This window comes from Capricornis sumatraensis, chromosome 9 (assembly GCF_032405125.1).
Source record: "Capricornis sumatraensis isolate serow.1 chromosome 9, serow.2, whole genome shotgun sequence".
Lineage (NCBI taxonomy): Eukaryota > Metazoa > Chordata > Mammalia > Artiodactyla > Bovidae > Capricornis > Capricornis sumatraensis.
In genome coordinates, this window is record NC_091077.1 from 52,341,143 (window position 1) to 52,358,550 (window position 17,408).

The following is a 17,408-nucleotide window of genomic DNA, read 5'->3' on the forward strand; positions in this document are numbered from 1 at the left end:
CGCCCCGTCCCGCTCGTCGGTTCCCTCCGCGGAGGCCCCGGCCACTCCTTGTGCAAGCGGCGGTCTTCAAAAGGTTTGGGCTCCTTACCCAACCGCTGTGCTTATCTCGCAGCCTAACCAGCTCAGCCCCTTTAGGGGCCCAGAAAGGGTAGCGGGGGGAGCCGGAACAGGGTTGGAGGCCGAGTCAGCCTTAAAGAGCGGGACAAAGAGGCAGAGACTAGACGGAACTGGGGACAAGGGTAGAACCAGAGAGAGAAGGAGGGTGCTGCGAGGGACAGCTTTGCATCCCCGCCGCCGGTCCCTCCCCGTCCGTCTGGTCAAAAGGGGAGGGAAAGCATAGGATCCTAAGTCCCCAGGGCACCTCTCCCACGCCCAGCAGGGTGGCTGGACGCTGGTACCGTTAACGGGGAACAGAAGCTGACATCCACAAGTCACAGATATCCACAGCCTTCCAAGCTGGCAAACCTTCAGAAGCCCCGCCATCTGACTTGGGGGAAAGAGGCTGAGGCCCAGCAGAGGAGCCCTCAACTGCGTCTCCGTCTTCAAACGCCTGGTGTAGGTTTCCTCCCAGGGATGCAGGGCAGCAAGGCAACATCCTCCCAAACCAGGCTTTGCGGCTGCCCTTTATGAAGACAAGGGTGGTGCCCTGTCAGTACGGTTACCCAGCAAGCAGCCTTTTCATCCTGGGGTGAAGCCCCATCTTCCCACCTCCCTATTGCAATTTGGAGGGGAGGGGGTGAGAAGAAGGCCTAAGGATAACCTGCTGTTCTCCCTTCTCGGCATCTTGCCTGGAGCCCCAACCTTGGAGCCTGTCCCCCGGGGCCTGAGGCACTTCCCCCTCAGAGCTGGGCTGGCCTTTAGCTGTGTGTGGTGTTGGGGGGTGGGGGGGGACACCCGCTGGCCGGCTTTGCTTTCCTGTTTGTATGAGAGGAAGTTGGCTGTGACTCAGCAGACACAGGAACTGTCTGTCAGTAACTAGGGGAAGACCCCTGCCCCCTGGGGAAGGTGAAGGGAATGTGGGGAAGTGCCTCCTCCTCTCCCAGTTGCCCCAGCTTGGAACTGGGCAGCCATTTCCAGCATCCTGGAGCCCTTCTGGCAGAGAGGGAGAATGATAATAATACTTAAAATGGCCATAATAATGGCTACCAATTATTGAGCACTGACTAGGCCCCAGGCCCTGTGCAAACACTGCTTTGCAAATTTTGATTCATTCTCACCACAACCCTTAAGATAGGGAATTTTACCACCTCAATTTTACAAATAAGGAGAGTTTTCTGAATGCCTTTGTACTGGATGGGTAACTGGGGGGCCAGAAGTCTCTTCATAGAACTCCAGCTATAAGTGAAAATTGACCAAGGGCTTTGGCTAGTTCTCTCTAAAATCTATCAGCTTCTACTCTAAGGCCAGCTTCCCCCTGGGAAGCTCCCAGCCAGTGACCCAGCTCAGTGGAGATCCTAAGACAGGTCTAGTCTTGGGAGATAGGTGGCTCCCCTGACAGCGGACATTGACTAGAGAATTCCCTCTAGGATATTTCCTCTCAACCTTCCTTCCTTCCCTCTCTGTTTCATAGATCTCCCAGCTAGCTCCTGGCTCCGTTCCTCTTTCACAGGCATTTGCTTTACTCAAATCCTTGCACATTTCATCCTGCCTTGGCACCTTCTTCTTGGAGGATTCAGAGTAACTCAACAAGAGAGGAGAGTTAGGTAAATTAGTTCAGGGCACAGGGAGCTTGAGGGATGGGTGCCAGGGGTCCTGGTCAGGACCCAGATAAAGGAGTTCTGAGCCTATTTTTCTGTATGTCAGGCCCCCCTTTGACAATCTGGCAAAATGTATGGACCCAGCCTCAGAAGAATGTTTTTAAAAATGCATAAGATGAAATATGTAGGATTACAAAGGAAACCAGTTATATTGAAATATACTTATAAAATGATTTTAAGTGATATAATAATATATGTGCTTCTGTATTAATGCTTTAAATAAGATCTAGCAGTAGGTTGATGCCTCACATGATTTTGAAGCAGTGATGAGCATAAATGATAAAATATCTGCAATGCTGCAATCTGATACAAAAATAAATATGATTTCTACTGGTGACAAAGTCATAGTTATGGCTAATAGGACTGGTTTGTAATTCCTGTTATAAATGAAGGACAGACGTGCTACATTTCAGCTAGAGATTAGTGAAAATAATGTGATTTTTTTCCCATCCAAGTTCAGTGACTCCAAGTTAAGAACACTTGAGTCAGAAGGTCAGGGCAGAGCTGCAGAGGAGACCCAGCTCCCTCAGACCCCACTTCCCTTCTCTGACTCAACCCTTTGGGGCCAGTGGAGTATCTGGCCCTTGGGTGATATCTTCTTTTCCTCTTTCTCCCTGGCTCTTCTCAGTTTCTCTAATCTCTGTCTCTGTCTCTATGTGCCTCTGTCTGTGTCTCTCTGTGGCCTCACAGTCTATCACTGAGGGGACAGGACAGACTCAGGGGATTCCTGTACCCTGGGCACAGTGGAGCAAGGAGAACTCTTTAATTCCAGGGTCACTGGGAGCTGAAAGAGGGGGTGTCCCTGAGCCTCAGAGTTCTGGGAAGTGTAGGTGTTTCCTTCCCCACCCCCTTTCCCATTCTCAGCCTTCTTACGGGCAGAAATAGGCCAAGACAGAGGTGAGTAGTGAGAATGAAGGCAGGAAATGAAGGTATCCCAGGCCCCCTGGACTTGTGTCCAAGGGATCTTTTCCCAAACTCCCCTCTGTGGAGCTGCAGTCTGGAACTGAGAGGTCGAGGCTATCCTCTACCCACCTCCAGCCCCCCAGGAGAGCACTGACCAGCTGACCAGGTATGGGGTGAGGGCACCGGGGCTCTGGAGTGAGCCTGCAGCTGGTGCCAGCCCCGACCTTCATGAATGGGCAAAGGGAGATCGAGGGCCTCAAGGAAGAGGAGCATGGGCTTCTGGGGTTGATATTTTCTCTGAATACTTAAGAAGGGGGGAAGCACCAAGTCAGCTCTCTCCTTATTGGAGTGCACACCCTCCAAGATGATTGGGACCAAGGGAAGACTGTGGGTCAGAGAAATTAGGGACAGAGAATGGTCACAGAATGTCCTGGAAGAGCTGAAGGCATCCTGGAAGAGAGCAGGGGGAATGGTAGTGTGCAGGATGAGCCAGCTCTTAGGAATGAAAGTGAGACAGGGATGGTGGCTCTTGTCCCTTGAAGGGGTTCCTCCCCGGGGGCCGGGTTTCTTGGATCCCTGCTCCTTAGCCAGACCTCCTTCATTCTCACTGCTCAAGGAGTCCACCTACAGCAAGCTGGGCAAATCCAGGCAGTGCCAGGGAACTCACTGTATACTCCAGGGACAGCCATAGCTGGCAGTCTGGGCTGAGCTGCCTTTGCCTTTTGGGGTATCATCTTTGGTACTACTTGGAAAGAACTCTCTCCAAACGTTAACCCCGGACTCCCACAAGTTCACCCTGGCAAGAGGGACTGCGTTACCAGCTGTCATCGTCTGATCTGCCTGCTCTGGTCTAATCCAAACATAAGCTGCAGGGCTCACATGACCCAGAGTATGCATGGAGCTACAGTTTTATCAATAAGGTACAGTCCAGAAACCGAAAAGAATGAACGGGTTCTCCAGTGTTTCATCTCTCAAATGACCTTATAACATACAGCAGCACTTCCGTGTGTTTCACAAACCTCAGTTGTCTGGGTCCTCTCCTTGATAACCTATCTCCCCAAAGACCTTCTCATAGCCAGCCCTGTCTGCCTCTCTCCCATGGTCTTTTTTGTGCAGTTTGATTCGACCTCTCTGGCATTTTGAAGGGAGAGAGGAGTAAGAATGAACCATGACATTAACCTTAACCCTAACACAAGGGATAAAGGGGCATTAATGAGCAGAGGAAGGGGCAGAACCAAGCAGGGGTGGTGGTATGGACGGGAACTTCTAATAGCCCTTCCCATGTCTCTGCTCCTCCCCTTCCCCACCTGCACTGTAGATTGACTACTACAACCCCCATCACTTAGGAGACCATTTTGCTCACTGGAACGGGATGGTATGATGTAGTAATTAAGAACAAAGCCTCTAAAGTCAAATCCGGACCACACCTGTACCAGCTCTGGGACCTGAGCAAGTGACTCACATCTCAGCTCTTCAGTTTCCTTTTCTGCAAAGTGGGGATAGTAATAGTGCCTTCCTCATAGGATTGTTGTAAAGATTTATCCATGGAAATATATAGATAATATGTGCAAAGGGCATGAAACACAATTAAGTGTTCACAAACACTTCCCACTCTTTGTCACTATTTTCACCAGTCACTTCCATGGTGACTCCAGAGTACTACCAGCTTGCTTGTTACCCCATCGCCCTGGTACATCCCATGATCTTGTTTTAATCAATCATCCCATGGCATCTATTGTCAAATTAGGGCACGTTGTATTTGTCCTACTTCTGCCATCCCCCAGGGTCCCTGGTTGTCATCTTGTCAGTTCCACCAATTTGGTTATTCCTCATCCAGTTTCCTGTCACCCCTGATCACCTCCGTTGTCTTCAGTGGCCTCCAGATCTCACTCCCATTCCATGTGGTAGAGGGCACAACCTCACCCACATTTGGGCCAGTCGGGCTGGGGGTGGGCTCTGAGGGGCATGTTTTTTTCAGGAGGAAACACTCCCCCCTTCGATTATTTCATTTATTTCTCACATTTCTCCCCATGTTTAGATATCTGTCATATTTTTATTGAGCATCTCTTATGAACCAACCACTGCTCAAGGGTCTATGGTTGGCTACCGCTAACTATGCTTCGATGGCATATTGATTCTTTTGAATTAAAGTTACCTAAGAAACAGCCAGTGCAAGAGGGACACCCTGACTTTCCTTTCTGTCTCTCTGGAAGCAGGAAACCCATCTCTTATGTGAAAGGTGCCCTCCCTGCATCTGGCTGTGGAAGGGCGCCCTTATCACCAAAGATAGAAGGTCAGGCCAAGAAGCCGGTATAAACAAATCTTGTTACTTCTTTAATTTATTGCCCCAAGACCAAACGCTGTTTAAATTCTTCACTAATTGGGCACCCGAAATCCAAGCTTCTTTGTCCTGTCAATCTCATATATTTATTGTTTCTTTCTCTAAAAAGTACAAAAGCTACCTGCTTTGGCTACTTCTTAGGTCCCATTTCTATGAGACCTCCATGTACGTGAATTAAAATTTCTTTTTTCTCCTGTTAATCTCTCTTGTGTCAATTTTATTGTTAGTCCAGCCACAAGAACTCAAGAGGGGTAGAAGGGGAAATTTTCCCTCCCCAACTAGGTATAACAATGAGCACAAACAGACTGCAGAGAGGGTGGTCTACTAGGGGAGTGAGAAACTTATCAAACAAAGAACCCCAAATAAATGTATTAGTACACACTAAAATGGGTGTTCTGGAGGAAGCACTATAACAACTTGTAACAGAGGAAGCTGACCCAGTCTGGGGTTCTTCAAAGGCCTGTCCAGAAAGCTGTGCTTAAGCTGAGATCAGAAAGAAGGTTAGGAGTGAATTGGGGGTGGGAGGGAGGGTCTGACAGGCAGAGGAATCACAATGGGATGCAAGCCTGGTGAGGAATAGAGACTTAGCAAAAACCCAGGGAGTTTGAGGCCACCCAAGATTAAGGGACCTCAGGGGCCAGGCTGTGAAGAAGACTCTTGTTCTTGGTTGGGATCTGGTCTCCATTCTCAGAAGAGTTTAGACAGGTGATGCATTTTTAGGAAGATGGCTGCACGAGACCGGTGAGGATGAGTGCAGCCCTCCCCAGCCCCAGTTTCTCTGGCCTGAGGACTGTGCCATCTCCCTTACCCACACACTCCCCTCCACACAGCCCCTCCCCAGAGCCCTCCTCACATTTTTGTGAGGATGAGGTCATCGTGGGGGAGGGGAGGGAGTTCCAGGCTTCTGAGCCTCCTTTATCCTGGAGGGCCAGGGCAGCCCTGGGAGGGGGAGGGGAGGTATAAACACAGAAGAGCTCCCATCCACCCCCATCCCCACCCCTGAAACTAGAGCCCCGTTCCTTCCACCCTAGGCCGTTGATGTAAACTGTATCTACAAGGAGGTATTTTAATGCAGTTTCACTGCCAGACAGTTGAAGAAGGGCATCGAGTCCTGCACTTTTAGCACTGGCTCCCCTTGGGACCTTGGGCAAGTCACCCCCTCACAGCTCTCAGTTTCCCAACGTGTACATTTTGTGGGCAGGGATCTCATGTTCAGCATAGTGACTACAGTTAAGAATATTGTACCGAATCCTGGAAATTTGCTAAGGGAAATCTTAAATGTTCTCACCACACACAAAAATGGTAACTATGTGAAGTGGTAGATGTGTTAACTAAACGTCATTGTGGTAATCATTCCACAATACATATAAACATATATCAAACTATTACACTGTAGACTTGAAATTCATACAATTCTGTCAATAAAGCTGGAAAACAATTTTTTTATGGCTCCAACCTCCTTGCAGTGGAAGCATGGAGTCTTAATCACTGGACTGCCAGGGAAGTCCCAAAGCTGGAAAGAAAATTTAAGGTTCATGGGCAGCATGAACCTTTTCAGGAGTTCCCTGGTGGCCTAGGGGTTAGGATTCTCGGCTTTTACTGCCATGGCCCAGGTTCAGTCCCTGGTCAGGGAACTAAGATCCTGCAAGCCATGCAGCGCGGCAAAACTTTTATGAGAATTCTCCTTCTATGGCCCCTGGTCGAACACGACTGAGCAACTTCACTTTCACTTTTCACTTTCATGCATTGGAGAAGGAAATGGCAACCCACCCCAGTGTTCTTGCCTGGAGAATCCCAGGGACAGAGGAGCCTGGTAGGCTGCAGCCTATGGGGTCGCTAAGAGTCGGACACAGCTGAGTGACTTCACTTTCAGTTTTCACTTTCATGCATTGGAGAAGGAAATGGCAACCCACTCCAGTGTTCTTGCCTGGAGAATCCGAGGGACGGTGGAGCCTGGTGGGCTGCCATCTATGGGGTTGCACAGAGTTGGACATGACTGAAGTGACTTAGCAGCAGTCCCATTTATGTGGCCCAGGAGGGCTGGGTCGACTGCCTGGGGCTCAGGTCCCAGGTCTACCTGCTGCTCTTTCTGCCTTTAATATGCAGAAAAATAGGGTCTGGCCTGGAGGTAGAAGAATGACTGGGAAGACCCCAGAAACTAGCAGAACACAGTCTTTCTTTAAAAAAAAATTGAAATATAGTTGATATACAATATTATATAAGTTATAGGTGTACAATATAGTGATTTGCAAATTTTAAAAGTTATAATCCATTTATAGTTGTTATAAAATACTGGCAGTACTTCAAGCAGAACAGTTTTAAGCCTGGACTTCTGCCCCAGCCTGGAGTACTTCCTACACATCTAAAGAAAGGGAGAGTGAGGCCAGAATTGACATTAGGGACGTTTGGTCTCTTAGTCTCTGCTTGAACTTCCTCCTGCCCTGCCTCCCTGAAAACCACCAGATTGCCACTGGGACGGTCCCTCCTGGGGCACATAACTCCACCTTAGTGTGAAGCTGTGCTCTAGAGATGGGGTCATGCCAGAAACCTGCAGTGTTTATAAACTGGGGGATGTGGAGGAGCCAGAGCAGAGGGAGGGATCTCAGGGAGGAGGGAGGTCTCTCAGCCCTCATCCAGCCCCTCTCCTTGCACTATCAAAGGGAGTGGTCACCGTTCACTGCTCTAGACCTTCTGCTTGAGGCTGCCTCCCCCCTGCCCCCAGCACTACCTTCTCGCTTCTGCGGTCTTTACTGTCCACATCATCCGAGAATCAGACACTCCCCCTCCCAAGAATGTGAAGGGGACTCAGAGGACCTCGCCTGCAGCTCTGCAGGGATGGGCATGTCCGCCAGATGCAAATATTGTCCTCCCTTCTCACCTCAGGGCTCCAGCCACTACTTCCCCAAAGCTCCCTGCATAGACCTGTTTACAGAAGACAACTCTCACTGGGACTCAGCTTTCTTTTTTTTCCATTTAGCAATAATCGAGCCTTGGATAAATCTCACTGGCTATGATACTGCCACTGCACAAAGCTGGGGAGACTCAGTTTTCTACCCTCCCTCCCTCCTTCATTTCTCAGGTGCCCACCTCCTTTGTCAACAAACCCCAACTGGAAAGACCTTGGTTGGATCCTGCCCTCCCCACCCCTCCACCCCTTCCCTGTCTCCATCTCTTTGGCTTTGACAGCAGGACTAGAGTGGTCAGGCAGGCTCTAGCAGTGATCATGGCGTGGGACGCATGAGGGAAGACAGCTCTCAGACACCCCTCATCTTAGGCCTTCTAGAAGCTGTTTGTGGCCAGGATTCAGGTGAAACCCAGGGGGCCAAGGGTGAGACAAAGGGGGATGGGGGCCAGAAAAGATGTGCAGGCGGGGAGGAGCACTGCCCTGAGATCCCGGCTGCGTTTCACGGTGGACATGCAACATGCGGGGGCCTTCTGCTGAAGGCTGTGAGGGGACTCACACTTTGGAGTGGCCCACGGTTCCCACCCACAACCTAGCCGCCCCCCTGCTCCGAGTGTCAAGGTAGACCCCAAGCTTCTGGGTTCTGTTGTCCAGCCCCAGGTTGGCACTCGGCAACTGCACAGCGTGGCCTTTCGTCTAAACCTAAAAGCAGAGGAGCAGCATCAGAGAGAGCAAGGAGGTGATCAAGGCATTTGAGAAGAAAGGTTTGTGTCTCCAGGTGGCCCGCCACTGGAGCTGCTGAGATCCCCTCGAGCCTTCTGGTTTTACCTGACTTACCTACTGCAACGCGGTGCCTCCATTTTCTTTCATGAGAACAAAGTTGTCATCACCTTCCTTTTCCTCAAAGGGAGGTACAGTCCACTGTAAACAAGTCCCCTTTAAGATAGTGCTAGATGGGATCTCAAGGAAGATACAGGCAAGAGGGTTAAGAAGCAGGCTGGGGACCCACAGCCGTATCTGGTCCTGAGTCCAAACTGATGATGTCATCTCTCGCTCCCCTTCCCCTCAACTAGCCCTTTGCAGATCTGGGCTACTAGCCTGATAATATCATACAGACACTTGTCCCGGAAAGGTCTGATTCTTTGGTTATGTGCCCTTTTGGAGTTTTCATTTTTGAGGCTGTCCAATGTCAATTAGCACTGCTGGGACAGTCTGAGAGATGCCCCATGAATCCCCTGACCGGGTCCAGGAGCACCCTGCCCTGCCTTCATTGTATCTACGTGTGTTCTATCTAAAGCCACGCTTCCTCCTGGCAACCAGGATCAACGACCTTGAACGGTACAGTGATGCCCTTTTTGGCTATTGATCCCCTGGTATAGGGGCTTCCCTGCCTGCAATGCAGGAGACATAGGAGACGCTGGTTCAATCCCTGGGTCAGAAAGATCCCCTGGAGAAGGAAATGGCAACTCAGTCCAGTATTCTTGCCTGGGAAATCCCATGGACAGAGGCGCCTGGAGAGCTACAGTCCATGGGGTCACAAAGAGTCAGACACAACTGAACAACTCGGCATGCACGCACACCCCTAGTGTGAGGAGCTTCAGGTGGCTGGGTTTAGTGGAAACATTACTGTCTTCCCTGGTGTAAGTTCTCCCTTTCTGGGAATGAGGACCTCTAACTGGCACAGCCTGAAGTTCAGGGGACAAGAAGGAAAAGTTGTACAAATCTGAGAGTGGATTCTGAGACCTGTAATTTCCAGGTAGAGGGGACACAGTGCTATTCAAAGCAAGTACCCTGTCAAGGTCCAAACCCACAGGTGTTGTACCGCTGCTGGCATCTTCTGAGCATTCAACAGGTTGCTCTGATGTTCTGCCAGGCCAACTGCTTGTGGGTGCTGTGGTACAAGTGCATAAGAGTGATAAATCTGCTGATCAGCATCCCATGATTACTTCATACCATATATTAAAAAAAAAAGAAGGGATGGAAGCCCTAAATGTAATAGCTGAAAGTGTAAAAGTCTTAGCTGGCCCCACTACTGCACCTTCTTTGTGGAGGCTCCGTAGACAAGGAAGACAAGCGTGAATCCTGAGCGCTCACTGGTTCCAGGAAGGATGAATGACGGTCCCCTTCAGGATGGAAGGAAGGGGTTCAGGGCAATCCTCCTGCCATCATGGCTTGGCTGGCTCTTCTATGCCACGCACTTGGGGTGGGTCTTGTAGTAGGTGGGTCTTGCAGCAGGGGAGTCGAGCCCCCAGCGTGGTAGAAGCAGCTCAGCCTTGGTGAGGGGAGCCCGTGCTGTCTGGCATACACAGCAAACTCATCTCTGGCCCACGGATGCTCTGTCCAAGGGATGTGGTGCAGGCACTTGGGCTGGGCAGGAAGAGAGGCCCCAGCTGATGAACCATTCTATTTGCCTGGTTCAGAGCTTCCCAGCAAAGGATGCCCTGCAGCGTGTTTACCTAAAGATCAGAAGTGTGCACACATGATGCCCCCGCCCAGGGTCTGTCCATCTACTGTTCCCCCATCCTGTTTGCTACCTATCCTGGTCTTGTTCATTCCAGGCTCCTGACCAACTGGCCAAGACATTCATTATTTCCCAGGAATCGGGGAATATCCACATCTCCATCCATCTCTTCTTCTGGACCAAGTGTACCCTTCAAAGCTTTGCACATTGGGTGGGATTTCCCTTCCCTTTCCCTTTGATAGCTTAAATAAATTATCTATATATATTTATAACGTATACATGTTTGCTGCTGCTGCTGCTAAGTCACATCAGTTGTGTCTGACTCTGTGCACGCCATAGATGGCAGCCCACCAGGCTCTTCCATCCATGGGATTCTCCAGGCAAGAGTACTGGAGTGGGTAGCCAGTGCCTTCTCCATATACATGTATATATTATATATAATATATTTATATATTTACTTAATTTCTTGCCTGTATGCATTGCACTTAGTTCCCTGACTAGGGATCAAAACTGTGCCCCCTGCAGTGGAAGTACAGAGTGCTAACCACTGGACCATCAAGAAAGTCCCCATGGATGCTCTTTGGGGTCACCCTGAGAAAGCCATGATGTGGCCACAGTCCACTTCCAACTCTCAACAGCATATCACAGTGACCCTCTGTGAATCAGGCCTGTGTCCCGTCCTTGTCTATCAGTTGGGCACAGGGAATCCAACAAGCCACACGAGGTTTGTGACCTAATATCCCCCTCCATGCTATCTGTCTGTGCCTTCCTCTCCATTCCTGACTCATTGGGAAGCACCCCCTCACCTCTCTGGCCTCCAAATTCCCTTCACACCCTTGACAGGCCAGGTCAGATGGGGCCTTCTATGCCTTGGGGAGTAAGGCTGTCTCCCCAAGGCTCAGCATCCTCTAGGCAGTGATGCTATGATAATATCACCAGCAATAGCTCCCCCACTGCCAGGCAATGTGCTAACAAGGAAGGCCAGGACAAGAGGGAAAAGAATGAGGGGCCTAGGACACACATGTTAAGAGGGTGTCTCAGTGTCCTCAAGTTTTGTGTCCTTAAATTTGGTGTTCCAGGGACCTCACTTGCTTTTCCCTAGTCCTGATCCTACTAATAAGTTCTTAACATATATTTGCCCCTGTCAGTCCCACAAGTAAAGATTATCATCCCCTTTTGATGGATGAGGTAACTGATTCAGAGGTTAATTTGCAAAAGTCACAATATTAGTACTGGCACAGCCATGTTCTTCTGATTTTAAGGCTTAAGCTCCTCATCATTTAGCTATATTAGCCTATCTTAGCCTGACCTGAGCCCGAGAGGAAGCTCCCAGCTGGCGATCCTCTGGAAAGTGGTAATTCCCAGGCAGGCTGGGGGACCATGGTCCACACTGTGCCTCTTCTGCAGGAGCAAAATTGATACCCATTTTCCGCAGGCCATTAGAGAAAGGGGCAGATGGTGACTGCAGCCATGAAATTAAAAGACACTTGCTCCTCGGAAGAAAAGCTACAACCAACCTGGACAGCGTATTAAGAAGCAGAGACATTACTTTGCTGACAAATGTCCGTCTAGTCAAAGCTATGGTTTTTCCAGTAGTCGTGTATGGATGTGAGAGTTGGACAATAAAGAAAGATAATCACCGAAGAAATAATGCTTTTGAACTGTGATGTGTTGGAGAAGACTCTTGAGAGGTCTTTCAACTGCAAGGAGATCCAACCAGTCAATCCTAAAGGAAATCAGTCCTGAATATTCATTGGAAGGACTGATGCTGAAGCTGACAAACACTTTGGCCACCTGATGCGAAGACCTGATTCTTTTTTTTTTTTTTTAATTTATTTTTTTAATTTTATTTTTACTTTATTTTACTTGACAATACTGTGTTGGTTTTGCCATACATTGACATGAATCCGCCACGGGTGTATACGAGCTCCCAATCCTGAATCCCCCTCCCACCTCCCACCCCACATCATCTGTCTGGATCGTCCCCGTGCACCAGCCCCAAGCATCCTGTATCGAACATAGGCTGGTGCTTCGTTTGAAAAGACCCTGATGCTGGGAAAGATTGAAGGCGGGAGGAGAAGTGGACGACAGAGGATGAGATGGTTGGATGGCATCACCGACTCGATAGACATGAGTTTAAGCAAGCTCCGGGAGTTGGTGATGGCCAGGGAAGCCTGACGTGCTGCGGTGCAGGGGTCGCAAAGAGTCGGACACTACTCTGCAACTGAATTGGACCGAGGATGGAAGGGGAGCCTTCTTAAATATTTCCACTAGATGGCGCCTCAACACCGAACCACTGAGCTCCAGCAGCTGAGTGGGCAGCCCCAGCGGGGAGACAACAGGGCCAGGCCCTCCCCTGTCCTCCTGCCAGTCTTCCCAGGACCTAGGGCTGCGGGTTCCCAACCCAGGCCTCAGCCTAAGCCTTCCTCTTGAGCGCTACTCACTAATTTAGGTCCCGCACTCTCCTCTGTTCTCTCCGATTTCTGAACCCTCCATCTCTTCTGCACTGCCCTCAGGGGAAGGACTCAGGGCACAGGTGAGAGAATCTTCCTGCTTTCCCCTAGAAACTGTCTCTTCGCTGTGCCGAGCACCTCCCATTGCTTCCACAGCACTGCCTTTTTCCTCTTTCCCTTCCCCGAATCCCCCAGCCCCTCTTCGTCACTCCCACCCTCTTAGCTTCTGCCAGTCTTCCTAGGCAGGGACCATTAGGGCCGATTCCACAGATTTGGTGATGCAAATACATGCAAATATATGCAAATCGCCATGTAAAGGAGGCTTGCCACTGTGGTTCTAAGTGGCTGTCACAGCTTCTCTGACACCTGTTCTGAGAGACAGCTGCCCTGCCCCCTTCTGCTCAGGCATCTCTGTGTTATTTGCCCCCTTCTCCTTCAAGACTATGGCTTCCAGCCCCCTTTCCTTCAGACACCCTGGATACAAAGGACCCTTGGGGTCTTTTCTCCAAACCGCCTAGAGGGGGCAAGGAGGAAAGCATATGTTGTTGGGCACAGGCTTTGGCATCTGAAAATTACATTATTTCCTGGCTGTGTGACCTTGGAAAAGAAGTGTAACTTCTCTGAGCCTTGGTTTCATCAGTAGAGTGGGAATAATGATGGTACTCACGTCAAAAGGCTGTTGTATGAATTCCACATGATTCAAAATATAAAATGTTTAAGACAGTGCCTTTGAACATATGAAGTGCGTCTGCTGTTAACATTATAAGTATCACTGACCCTGCTGGTCATCGTATCCTGCAGGCTCGGGCTTGGAAACAGGCCTGCAGATGGACACAAGTGCACAAGTGGACTCATCCCTGTGTGTGCATGTGCACACACACGCATGCACAGCTGACAGCCTCGTGCACTGGCAGGACACATGCTCGGGTACACACACATTCAGAAGCACACACAGGAGGAGGCTGTGGGAGGTGGAGTCTGAGTCATCGAGACCAGAGCTGTGGGTGGTGCTTTTGTCCTGATTTCCGGGGCTCCGTGCTCCATTTTGAACAAGGAAACGTATGGGGGAAGGCACAGCCACCCCTGAAACTGAAGGGCCCATTGTGTGGGCCTCTCTCTTGCATCAGCCCCCTCCCTGGACCTGCTGTCATCCTGGTTCCTACACGATACTGCGTCATCTGGGCTTTTCCTCCCCCTGACCTCGCTCTCGGTGTCACTAAGTCCCCACAGGTGGGGCAGGGCAGGCCCACTGGGGCTGTGACGTCATAACACAGGCCCTGGGTGACGTCATTGAACAGTGGGTGTCTACTCCCTAGAGCTTGCTTCTGTGCATCGTGGGGAAGGAGAGCTAGGGGAGGTGGCATATGGTGGGAGTTAAGAGCCCTTAATTGGGAAGGAAGTAGACCCAAGTTCAAGTGAGTTCTGGTTCTGTGTGACTTTTTATAGTTTCCTGAACCTCTCGGGTCTCAATTTCTTTATCAGTAAAATGAGGTCAGTTATACCTAATCAGAGTGTTTGGGGGACTTTTCAGTAGGATAATGCACATAAACATGTCCTTCATTCAGGGCTGCCTTGACTGAATGTTCATATGTAGCCCTCATCCTGGATGATGCTTATTGAAAGTGAGAGGAGATCCTCTGGGCAACTCCACCCCAGCAGTTTCATCTCATTTCCTGGGGCTGCCCCTCTTCCCACACCACTCAGTCCAGGAGTGGAGAAGGTGGTACCTGCTACACGGGGGTCTCAGAGGGCTGCCTCCTAGTTCCACTGGGTATCAACAGCTCCTAGAGGACTGGATATCAACAAGCAGCTGCGTGTGATTCAGGAGACATGTTTGACCAGCCTTTCTTCTCTGATGGGAGATGATTGGTCAGGATGGGACAGTTTTGAAAGTCCTTTCCTTGAAAGGTCTGCCATTTACTGTGTACTTACTGCTTGCTAGGCGCCTGCCTGTTGCTGCTCCACGGGAGCTCTCTTCACCTTTATAATAGCCCAGTGTTATACCAGGGTCCCCCGTGTCAAAGACAGGAAGATAGTGGGTGATTTGCCCAAGGATACAAGTAGGTAAACAGAGAAACTGGGATTCACACTGTCCCCCATTCCAGGCTCTCTACCTTACTACGTACATCAGTGGTTTTGATTGACTTGTATGGACTCCAGGGACATGACATTAGGCAGGGGAGGGGTCTCTGTTTCTCAGATCAGCCTCTCTCTCTTTTTTGGCCACAATGAGAGGCTTGTGGGATCTTAATTCCCCAACTAGGATGGAACCCAGGCCCACAGCAGTGAAAACACTGAGTCCTAACCACTGGACCGCCAGAGAATTCCCTCAGGTCAGTCCCTTGAGAGCCTTGTGGGGAATGACAGAGCCGGTGTGAGTGAGTTAATCTATCGGAAGTGCCCCCGGGAGTCGTGCACTTGGCTCCCAGCCGGTGGTTACATGACATCAGAGAAGGGACACAGGTGCATGGGACACAGGTGCTTGGAGACAGGCAGTGGGGTGTGAGCAGCCTAGACACCGGCTGAAGCCTCAGTCCTGTGCCAGTGGGTGGGTGGGTCGGGAGGGGAAGCAGCAGATGGACAGGGTCGAGGTCGGGGCAGGGACGCTGAGTCTGCCCTGAAGCCCAAGGTGACTCGGGAATCTGCCAGGAAGAGGAAAATGTGAAGGAGAGGAAAGGACAGGAGGGAAGATGAGCTGTAGTGCAAGAGACACTAAGGCAGCCCTGGGGAAGGATGGTGGGGATGGGGAGATTGACAGAGAACGGTTAGGTGTGCAGGCTCTGGGGTCCACAACACAGGCCCTTAGCCAGTCCAGTGGCAAGGACTGTACTTTAGTTTTCTCAGCTGCAAACCAAGGCACAAATAGCACCTACCCTTGGAACCTCTAGTCCTCCGCCACTAGAACCTGAACTTCAACTTGGCCCAGCTGCCAGGCAGCCATCCACAAGCACCTTAATCACTGTTGGGCCCAGGAATGGCAGCTTCCAAGGGCTCCTGGGGCTGGCTTTCCACCCCAGTCTAACCACACACTCCATTTTCTCCCCCCAGTTGATGGTCACCTTTTCCCCTGGCTTCAGGTCTTTAGGCTCCAAGAATACTCATTGGAAAGATTAAATGAACAGTACACGTCAAGTGTCTGGTACAGTGTTCAATAATTACACCGTAGTTGATTTAATGTCTGCAAATATTTTTGGCACATCTAACCCATGCTTAGTAAGTAAGACTCGGTCCCTACCCTCATGATCTCACAGATCAGTGGGTGAAGAGTTCAAGGTGGTGATGAGTGTAACCAAGGTAACTTCAGGGGCATTCCCAAACCAAAACCCAGAGAAAAAGGTGGCCAGTGCTCGGAGGAGAAAAAAATTGTGTGGTTAGGCTGGGTGGGGGAGCCAGCCCCTAGAGCCTTCTGAAGCAGGCCCTTCCTGGTCCCAACAGTGATTAAGGTCCCTGAGGCTGGTTACTCAGCAGCCAAGCCGGAAGAGAAAGCCCGTAATTAACAAACTGGCACTCACACAACCACATGTCAGCACGCCCAAGCGCTGGGATAGCTGTCTGTCAGTCATAGCTGCTGCTGGAATTTTTTAGACAGCTGGGCTCAAGCCGGGAAATGAATATAAGTTACATTTCTATGCATCGTTGTTCGTGGTGGTAAAAAAAATTTATCAGTGACATAGCTGTGACACATACTCATTTAAGAGTCTACAGAGAAATGTTCATTTGTCAGAGGCAGCAAAGAAGAGATTATGTGTCAGCTGGGGAGGGGTGAAATATTTATACAATGGCTGGTAAACACCGGTGTGTAAGGGGGTCAATTGATTGTGTCAGTGGCCACATGACAAATGCATCATTGAGCAGCCATAGGCACTACCCCTGTGCCCGGGGGCTCCATTCTGATGACAAATACACAACTTGTTACTGTTAATGTTCCCCACCGACCACCCACTCGGCCCTCCTTGCCGGCTGGGTGAACACAGACAGCTAGGAAGCAGAACTCCCATGGAAGCTGCCTACCCCCAACTTCATTAAGTTGAACTCCAAGTTGGTAAATTACTCCCCAAATGCCAAAGCAGCTGCAAAAAACCATTTCTTTATGTGTGTGCTGTTTTGTTTTTTTTTTTTTTTTAATTTCATGTTTCTGAATTTCAGAAGGCCTAGAAAATGACTGGCCTTGCTTCCTGCCTCCACCAAGGTGGTAGACCAGTACTCCCAGTGTAGACCTTGCCCTGCCCCAGGCTCCATATTTTGTGTGCTGATTTGTCCAGCCTGTGGCTGATTTGTCCTCCTTCCCCGTTCTCAAAGCTGAGGCCAAGGCCCAATTTGTTCCCCAGTTGAAGTCAGAGGTTCCCATCCCCTTGCAGGCACAGTGGTCTTTCTGAGTGTGGACACTTCCTGCAACCTGCCATTGCCTAAGGGGACAGTAGTCCTGTTGAAACATCTGTTAATCCCCAGACAGAGGGCCCCAGCCTCTTGCCCCTCTCCATGGGCAGTCTACCTGAAATTGGCCATCTAGTTTCCCAGAAGGAGAAGCACATCATATCGGCAATGACCACAGCCAGTTTCTGAGCCATGATCATGGGCAAGGCCCATGTCA

At 50.2% G+C, this 17,408-nt stretch overlaps 1 pseudogene; it reads right to left on the reverse strand.

Moving 5' to 3' along the window:
• Window positions 1-7,958: 7,958 nt before the first annotated feature.
• LOC138086741 (U4 spliceosomal RNA) lies at window positions 7,959-8,035 on the reverse strand (annotated as a pseudogene).
• Between the last annotated feature and the right edge of the window lie 9,373 nt (window positions 8,036-17,408).